The sequence below is a fragment of the Mus pahari genome, chromosome 1, assembly GCF_900095145.1.
Source record: "Mus pahari chromosome 1, PAHARI_EIJ_v1.1, whole genome shotgun sequence".
NCBI classification, from domain to species: domain Eukaryota; kingdom Metazoa; phylum Chordata; class Mammalia; order Rodentia; family Muridae; genus Mus; species Mus pahari.
In genome coordinates, this window is record NC_034590.1 from 59,835,041 (window position 1) to 59,844,195 (window position 9,155).

At 38.0% G+C, this 9,155-nt stretch overlaps 1 pseudogene; it reads right to left on the reverse strand.

The window, feature by feature from the left end:
* Positions 1-1,783: 1,783 nt before the first annotated feature.
* LOC110317297 lies at positions 1,784-2,715 on the reverse strand (annotated as a pseudogene).
* Positions 2,716-9,155: the final 6,440 nt, after the last annotated feature.

Here is a 9,155-nt window from a genome sequence, read left to right on the forward strand (position 1 = left end):
TGAAATAAATATGAAATATTGAAAAAAAAAGGTTTTGGGACAAGAAGGATTACCCATTCAGTAAGAGGGGTGCCTGGTCTGCTAGCATAACTTCCAGTAGGGCTAACATCATATGTTCAGAAAAAAAAAATCAAACAAACAAAAAAATCCAAAAAATGATAATTTCTATAGGAAAAGGAAAGAAATGCCAAAGAATTCACTTTATTGTTCCTTAGTTTTCCAATCAGACATATGATTTCTTTGTAGAAAGCCTCTGTGAGACATGGAGGGAGTCAAAAAAGATTCTCCAATAAAGCTCCTACCTCCTGACCAACATCATGAGAAAAAATAATGAGTTTCAAGACCCTCACTGTCTCTCCCAACTTTTTTTTTTCTTGTAGTGCATTAGGTAAAACCACTGCATTGAGAAACACCTCATGATATCATAAGCTCCCTTGGACGTGTAAGTCCGCTACCTTTAAAGCTGCTTTTTCTTCACTGTCATTAAGATGTTTTCAAAATCTACTACCAGTTTTTTTTGTATAGCATCCTTCATTACTCATGAATACAGTAGATTTTGACCAAGATGCATTAAAATTAGTCACCCACTCTCCATTACTCCATGAAAAAACAAAATAAAAAAGCTCACCAAATTACTTACTTAATTCAAAGACCACTGTTGCCCACTACAATCTAAGAAGTTTTTTTTTTTTTTTTCAGTAGAGTCAATCATTGGTTCTTCTGATATTATAGTAATAGAAAGACAAGATCAAGTTGTATCTCATTTAGTTTCAAATGTTTCTAAAATTAGGATGGAAAATAAAGGTCAATACATCAATCTACTTAAAGGTGAAAGTCTGTGCCTTTAAAGGTCAAGGGAATTAAATTTAAAATTAAGTTTTCTGGCTTTTGCCAGTTCCTGTCCAAGTTCATATCCAGGTCAATCTCAGCTAGAGTTATTATCCATACCTGGCTAGAGTTAGGATTCGTTCATCAGTTGAATTCCAGATGTCTCCCACTGGAAAAGTTTGAGTCCTACGGAGCCTTATAAATTGAATCTTTTCAATTCTCTCAATATAATGATTCTATATTTTTATATATATCCAAATAAGGTATAGAAAATTTGTGATATATACCTGGAAAAATTTTAAAGAGATCTGATCCTGAACCCCCTGAGAAGTTATTGTAGATAAAATTATGTTCTTAGTATTGTTAAGAATTTCAGTGCCTGGCAAATACAGAAGTGGATGCTCACAGTCATCCATTGGACAGAGCACAAGGTCCACAATGAAGGAGCCATAGAAATACCCAGGGAGCTGAAGGGGTCTGAAGCCCCATAGAAGGAACATCAATATGAACTAACCAGTACCCTCAGAGCTCCTTGGAACTACACCAACAATCAAAGAAAACACAGGGTGGAACTTGTGATTCTAGCTATATTTGTAGCAGAGGATGGCCTAGTTGGTCATCAATGGAAGGAGAGGCCCTTGGTCCTGTGAAAAGTGTTCTTATTAAAGGAAACAATAGCTTTTTGCACACTTACGAATGCTATTTGGTGGTACCCCTCACATAAAGGAGCCAATATTTTCTTTCTTTAATGTTTTTGGGAGACAGCAAACTTTATTAATGGTTTTCAAGAGAGTAGGGCTCCCTAGGCCTCTCCAATTATTATGGGATTCTGGGATGGAAACTGAGGGAGATGCTCAGTGTTAGAGCCGAGTTGGGACAGGGACTCCTCACCAACCAAAGTCCTCTCTCTTGCTCTCAGTGTCCTTGCTGAAGTAGGTAGGTGGGTCAGGGCCTCTTAGTCCTTGGAGGCCATGCAGGTCATGGGGCCCACCACTATGTTGCTCTAGCCATATTCATTGTCATACCAGGAAATGAGCTTTACAAAGTTGCCATTCAGAGTAATGCCAGCCCCAACATCAAAGGTGGAGGAGTGGAAGTTACTGTTGAAGTCACAGGAGACAAGCAGGTCCTCTTTGAAGCCCAGGATGCCCTTTTGTGAACCCTCAGATGCCTACTGCATCACCTTCTTCATGTCATCGTACTTTGCAGGTTTCTACAGGAGGTATGTTAGATCAATTATGTATACATTGGGAGTAGAAATACAGAAGCCCATGTCAACGGGCTTCCTATTCAACTCTGGGATGACTTTTCCCACAGCCTTGGCAGCATCGGTGGATGCAAGGATGATGTTCTGGGCAAATCCACAGCCATCATGCCACAGCTTTCCAGAGGGACCATACAGTCTTCTGAGTGGGAGTGATGGCATGGACCATGGTAATGGGTCCTTCCCTGATGCCAAAGTTTTCATGGATGATCTTGGTCAGAGAAGCTAAGCAGTTGATGATGCAGAATGTATTGCTGACAATTTTGAGCAAGTTGTCATATTTTTCATGATTCAGATCCACCACAAACATAGGGGAATTGGCGGAAGGGGCAGAGATAATGACCATTCTGGCCACAACATACTTAGCATTAGCATTACCCCATTTGATGTTAACTCCTGGAAGATGGTAATGGGCTTCCTGTTGATGACAATCTTCCCATTCTCAGACTTGACTGTGCTGTTGAATTTGCCTGAGTGATACCGAACATGTAGACCATGTAGTAAAGGTCAATGAAGGGGTCATTGATAATAACAATCTCTACTTTGCCAGAAGCAGAGGAGAAGGCAGCCCTAGGAACCAGACACCTAATACAGCCAAATCCATTCACACTGACCTTCACCATCATGTCTATGGGTTGAGGCTGGCACTACACATGAAGATGTGGCTGTCTCTGGAACAGGTCTGAGCAGAGAGTCACTATGATCTTTTCTGTTTGGTCATTTTCCTTCCATTTCTTTCCTACTCTGATCCCTATTTGCCCTTTCCACAGTGCATAGATTGCTATGAACTACAAACACCACTGACTCACCAAGCAAACAATTTCAGACATGATCAAAAATGAACATGGGGCATGAACCTACTCAGGCCTAAATCCATTCTCTTAGGGAAGAGAGAGAATTCTCCATAAGTATAGAAGTTTCCAGTCCTGCCAAAGACTAGGTCCAAATCTCCATAGCCTACATCATTGTGAAGGGTATATCTGGTGCTTTCATAGCTGTTGGTTTTTTTGTTTGTTTGTTATCAAACCTCTGTCATGGCTGAATTATAAGGCCTAAGGTTCTTTGCTTGATATTCTTTAGGCCTATCCATGTCCAGAGCTTCAGGGGCCCATAACTTTTACTGAGGTTGAGCCTTTAAAACCACCACTTTACTAAACCAGCATAATTTCTAACTGAATTTTGAATATTTATTTTATACCCACAGATAAGTGGAGCTCTTACTCCTTATCAAAGACACTTTTTGCAACAGGAAGCTATTACAGATAATTGTGACCTGCAAAATACAGAAAACAATTGAATATTGCCACCCAGCTCCAATAGATAAATCTATAACACAACTCCTTTATCTAAGGCTCAGGGGACATCAAAAAGAGGGTCACTGATACTGTAAGTTTCAGAGGAACAGGAAGTCTACTGTGAGGTTTTGTCTCCTAGAATTGACAGGAAGCCTTCATGCATGACATCTCAACAATATTGCTGCCTAAACAATACCTGAAGAACAACAGGAATAGATGGGATAACATTGAAGGGAAATATCTCTTGGGGCCCCACTCATAGATAAAGAACTACAGGCAACAAAGGAATGCTGGGAGTGAAGAGAAATAGTCTTCTCCAGGTAAGAGTCCCAAGTTGGTTATTCAATACTAAGTGGTCAGCTTTGAAGTCATATATATGCAATTAACACTAAACAGACTGTTTTGGTTGTATTTATTTATGTAACAGTAACAACTAAAGAAAAATAAGCCATGATTTCCAGAGGAAGCAAGGTAAGGTAACTATAAGAGCAGGCTTGCGAAGAAGAAAGGAAAGGGGGGAGATCTTGTATTATAGTTTAATTAAGAATGCAAACCAAGTTAAAATCAGATCTTTAATTGTTTTCATAAGTCATGGAACATTTAGTTGCTCATATAAAACAATTACTCAGTATTAAAGCTGCTTAACTTATAGCATTCTACCATGGAATAATTCCATTCCTTATTGCCTTAGGTCTGACTCCATCAACCAATCATAAAAGAGATAATTATTAATCAAGCAAATATAAAAATCTCATAGCTTCCAATGGTTGCTGAATCACATGTGCTGAAAAAAATTCAAGTACTCAGGTATTTTCAAGTATTTTTTCTCTCCGAATTTCACTTTGTTATTCATTTACCAACTCTCTTGACCATTGCACTAGGATACAATAAAATTCCTGTGTGTTAACTTCTGATTCCCTCAAGCCTGTACACAATGGAAGAGAACATGTAATCAGTTGAAACAGGGATTGGGAACTCATGATCAGTTCTTTCCCATTCAGTAATCACTGAAGTGATGGACTTGTTGTAGCAGGGTTTAGATGGTATATTATATAAGGCAATATCCAAACTGGGTATTCCTCTGAAAATAGTTGTACATCTTCAGCAAAGTGATACTTAACTTTTCTCTAGTGGGGCACCTTAGTCGAAGGTATTTACCTGTAATATTGAAATCAATGAATGGTGTACCAGAGTTATAGCAGGCTATAGCTTAGACTTACTTCCTACCATCAAACTGAGAGGGTATCCACTGAGGTGGTATGATCTTCTAAGAAACATTTGATGTATTTTTGACGGTCACAGTAGAAAGAGAGGATGCTATCAGATAGAAGCCCAGGGAAGTCACTGAACAACCTCCAGTCCACAGAAGGAACCCATGCAACACTTTGACCAAAATATGTTAACATGCTGAAATAGTAGATACAATTCCACCTGTCTCCCCTTGAGTCAAGGAAACATCATAAAATGTGATGTAGTGAGACGGCTGTTAACACACAGATAATACTGAAACTTCTTGGATGAATTTTTAGTTAGACAAATCAATTACAAACCTTGATGGTCTGTTCTGCTGCAACATATGTCTTTGAAATCTGAATTAGTCCATGTGTGATTATAAACAGAGGGCTGGTGCCAGAGAAATGCAAGACTATCATATTTTCTTACGTTATCTTCGTTTTTGTTTTTGTTTTTTCTAGATCATTAGTGTTTTATCCACCAAGTGGCCAAAGCAGAACCCCAAAACAGGAAGTTCCAGACCTGTCACTCATCAGCAATTCAGTGGACCCAATTCCCCTTTATCTTTTCTTCATCAAATCTACAACCATATGTTGTACTTTACAGCTTCTACACTTTTAAGCCAGTCTAGTCCCACAGTCCACAGATCAAAAATAGCTTCAGGACTAGCCACTTTGTAAAGCAGCCATAGTGGGAAAATTGTTATAAATCTAGACCTTGAGAAGCCATGCACAGTTCCACTGATGGCCCAACCTGGATTAACCTATTTAGCTATATCATTAATCACCTAAGGCGAATCTTCACCTGGTCCATCTCCATCATTCACATGACAGTTGACCTGCAAAAGTATCACAGGGCAAGACTGACTTAAACTGGGAACAATGGTCAGCCCAGGTAAATAAACGTGCTCAGCAGTCTTAGGTGATACATCTTGGAGTTCTTTGTTGTACATCTTATGCAACTTTTTCTTGCCATCCTTTGCATACATGTTTTACCTTGGAAATACTCGTATACAGTGACCTCTAATGTTTATGTATGCACCCCTTATCTTCATGTTTAGCCATCTCTATTTACTAAAATTTCTTGCTTCAAGCTACCTTCATTTTTATAATAATATTTTCTTTTGTTGTAATTTTAGTGAATACTAATTATAGATAAGAACATATTTTAACGTGATATTTTTAAGCCATTATTGTGCTGTGAGTGTATCTGTCCTCCCAACTCTCCTCCTACACTCTCCTACTCTTTCTCCTCCCCAAGTCCTCATCTTTCCCTGCTACACTGTTTATATTTTATTTTTAAATTCTAACTTCTACATAGTAGAGAAAATATGTAATATTAGTTTTTCTATATCACATTTATTTCACTTAGCAAAATAACCTCCATTTCATTTTATGCCTTGGAAAATTACATGCTTTCATAAATTATCAGTGTATAACATTTTACTACGTATATATGCCATGTGTTATTTATTTAGTCATCTACTTATGGGCATGTAAGTTATTTCTACATTGTGTCTATTGTGAGTAGAATCACAATAAACATGGATGTGTTGGTAATTCTGAAAATTCCCTGACTATTTCATTCAGGTATAAGATTGGCAGAGTGACATAACTAAATCATTTGCTAGATCTTAGTTTTTGTTTTGTTTTGTTTTGGTTTGATTTGGTTTGGTTTTTCTTTTTTTAGAACCTTCATACTACATTCCATAGACCCTAACTTATGCTTATGTTCCTATCAATAAAATGTAAGAATTCTTTTCACCTTACACTCTAACCAGCATTGCCTTTTATTTTCTTTTTGTTTTGATAACAGCCATTCTGAATGGGATGAGTTGCAGTCTCAAATGATTAGTTTTGGAAAACGACTATTTAGATAACTTGCCCACTACCCTGGGCATTTCCTGCCTTGGGGATGCAAGGCGCAGGTTTCTCTGTTATAAGTTTCCTCTCTTCTGAAGGCTATTTTCTTTCCTGGAGAGATGCTTTGTGATATGATATGGTCAGCAATTGCTGATCATATCATTTATGACTCTTCTAGTCTAGTCCATTGGTCTGCATGTTTGTGCTGATATCATGTTGTTTTTCTCATTATGGCACTGTATTGTATCTTGAAACCTGGTCTTGTGATGGTTCTAGCTTTCCTCTTTCTATTCATGTTGCTTTGTTTGTTTGTGATCCTTTGTTCACTCATATGAATTTTAGGACACTAACCCCTAATTCTGTTAAGAATGTCATTGATAGTTTGATGGAGATTGCATTGATTTGCAAATTGATTTTGGAAATATAGTCTATTAATGAATTTTTATGCACTAAAAATAGATGGTGTTCCCACATTCAAGTGCCTTCTTAAACTTCTTTTTCTTATTTATTATTTTCTTTATTTACATTTCAAATGCTATCCCGGAAGTTCCCTATACCCCCCCCCCCGTCCCTGCTCCCCTACCCACCCACTCCCATTACTTGGCCCAGGCCTTCCCTTGTGCTGTGTCATATAAAGTTTGCAAGACCAAAGGGCCTCTATTCCCAGTGATGGCCAATTAGGCCATCTTCTGCTACATATGCAGCTAGAGACACACACTCAGGGGGTACTGGTTAGTTCATATTATTGTTCCACCTATAGGGATGCAGACCCCTTCAGCTCCTTGAGTACTTTCTCTAGCTCCTCCATTGGGGACCCTGTGTTCCATCCAATAACTGGCTGTGAGCATCCACTTCAGTGTTTGCCAGGCACTGGCATAGCCTCACAAGAGGCCACAATATCAGGATCCCTTCAGCAGAATCTTGCTGGCATGAGCGTTAGCATCTAGGTTTGGTGGCTGATGATGGGATGGATTCCCAAATGGGGTAGTCTCTGGATAGTCCATCCTTNCATCTTAGCTCTAAATTTTGTCTCTGTACCTATATCCTTTCATGAGTATTTTGTTCCTTATTCTAAGGAGGAATGAAGTATCCACACAATGGTCATCCTTCTTGGTTTTCTTCTGTTTTGCATAATGTATCTTTGGTATTCTAAGTCTCTGGTCTAATACCCGCTTATCAGTGAGTGCATATCTAGTGACTTCTTTTGTGATTGGGTTGCCTCACTAAGGATGATATCCTCCAGATACATCCCTTTGCTCAAGAATTTCATAAATTCATTGTTTTTAATAGCTGAGTAGTACTCCATTGTGTAAATGTACCACATTTTCTGTATCCATTCCTCTACTGAGGGACATCTGGGTTCTTTCCAGCTTCTTGCTATTATAAATAAAGCTGCTATGAACANAGTGGAGCATGTGTCCTTATTACCAGTTGGAAGATCTTCTGGGTATATGCCCAGAAGAGGTATTGTTGGGTCCTCCGGTATTACTATGTCCAGTTTTCTGAGGAAACACCAGACTGATTTCCAGAGTGGTTGTACAAGCTTGCAATCCCACCAGCAATGGAAGAGTGTTCCTCTTTCTCCACAACCTCGCCAGCATCTGCTGTCACTGGAATTTTTAATCTTAGCCATTCTGACTGGTGTGAGATGGAGTCGCAGGGTTGTTTTGATTTGCGTTTCCCTGATGGCTAAGGATGTTGAACATTTTTTCAGGTGTTTCTCAGCCATTTGATATTCCTCAGTTTAGAATTCTTTATTTAGCTCTGTACCCCATTTTTAATGGGTTTTTTGAGTTTCTGGAGTCCAGCTTCTTGAGCTCTTTGTATATATTGGATATTATTCCTCTATCAGATTTAGGATTGGTAAAAATCCTTTCTCAATCTGTTGGTGGCCTTTTTGTCTTCTTAAACTTCTTAAAAAGGTAAAACCTTATAATTAACATGAGAAATGTATATGTATCACAAATATAACATGTTTTAGATTTTATATTTTATTATAAAAATAATAGCCTCATAAGCTATTATTTGAAATGTGCCCCACCTCAAAAAATCGATAGAATCCCTCTCGGATTTCCATAGACTTAATATTTTTGTATGTGAGTTTGTAGAATGCAAGTTTTCTTGTACCAGATATGTTGCTTTGTTGGCAATAGAAGTGCCTGTTCATTTAGGAGTGAATCAATCATTTGTGCCTCATCTATGACTCATTTTTTAATTTATTTAAATTTCATTTATTGTATATGGTTGTTTTTCCTCCAAATATGTTTACACACCAGTTGCATATCTGGTACCCTTGGATGCTGAAAAAAGTCATTAGATCCTCTGAAACTGGAGTTATGGATGATTGTAACTTATCATATGTATCCTGGGAATTGAAATTGGAACATCTGGAAGAGAGACCAGAGTTCTTAAGTGTTGAGCCATTTCTCCAATCTGGTAATTAATTATTAATTTCTAGTATGTTAAGACAAAGATGGGAAATATTGTTCAGCCCACTTTGGAAAATAAAACAAGGATATACATTAGGGAGCTTGAGTTTTTCATATGTTTTGTGTGCATCTACCTGAGTGTGTTGCATGAATATTTCTGAGTGTCTGAGAAATTTAAATCATAAGAGTAAAGCTACACTCATAACCATAGTAATGTATTCTCAGGGTGTGAATGCTCTTCATA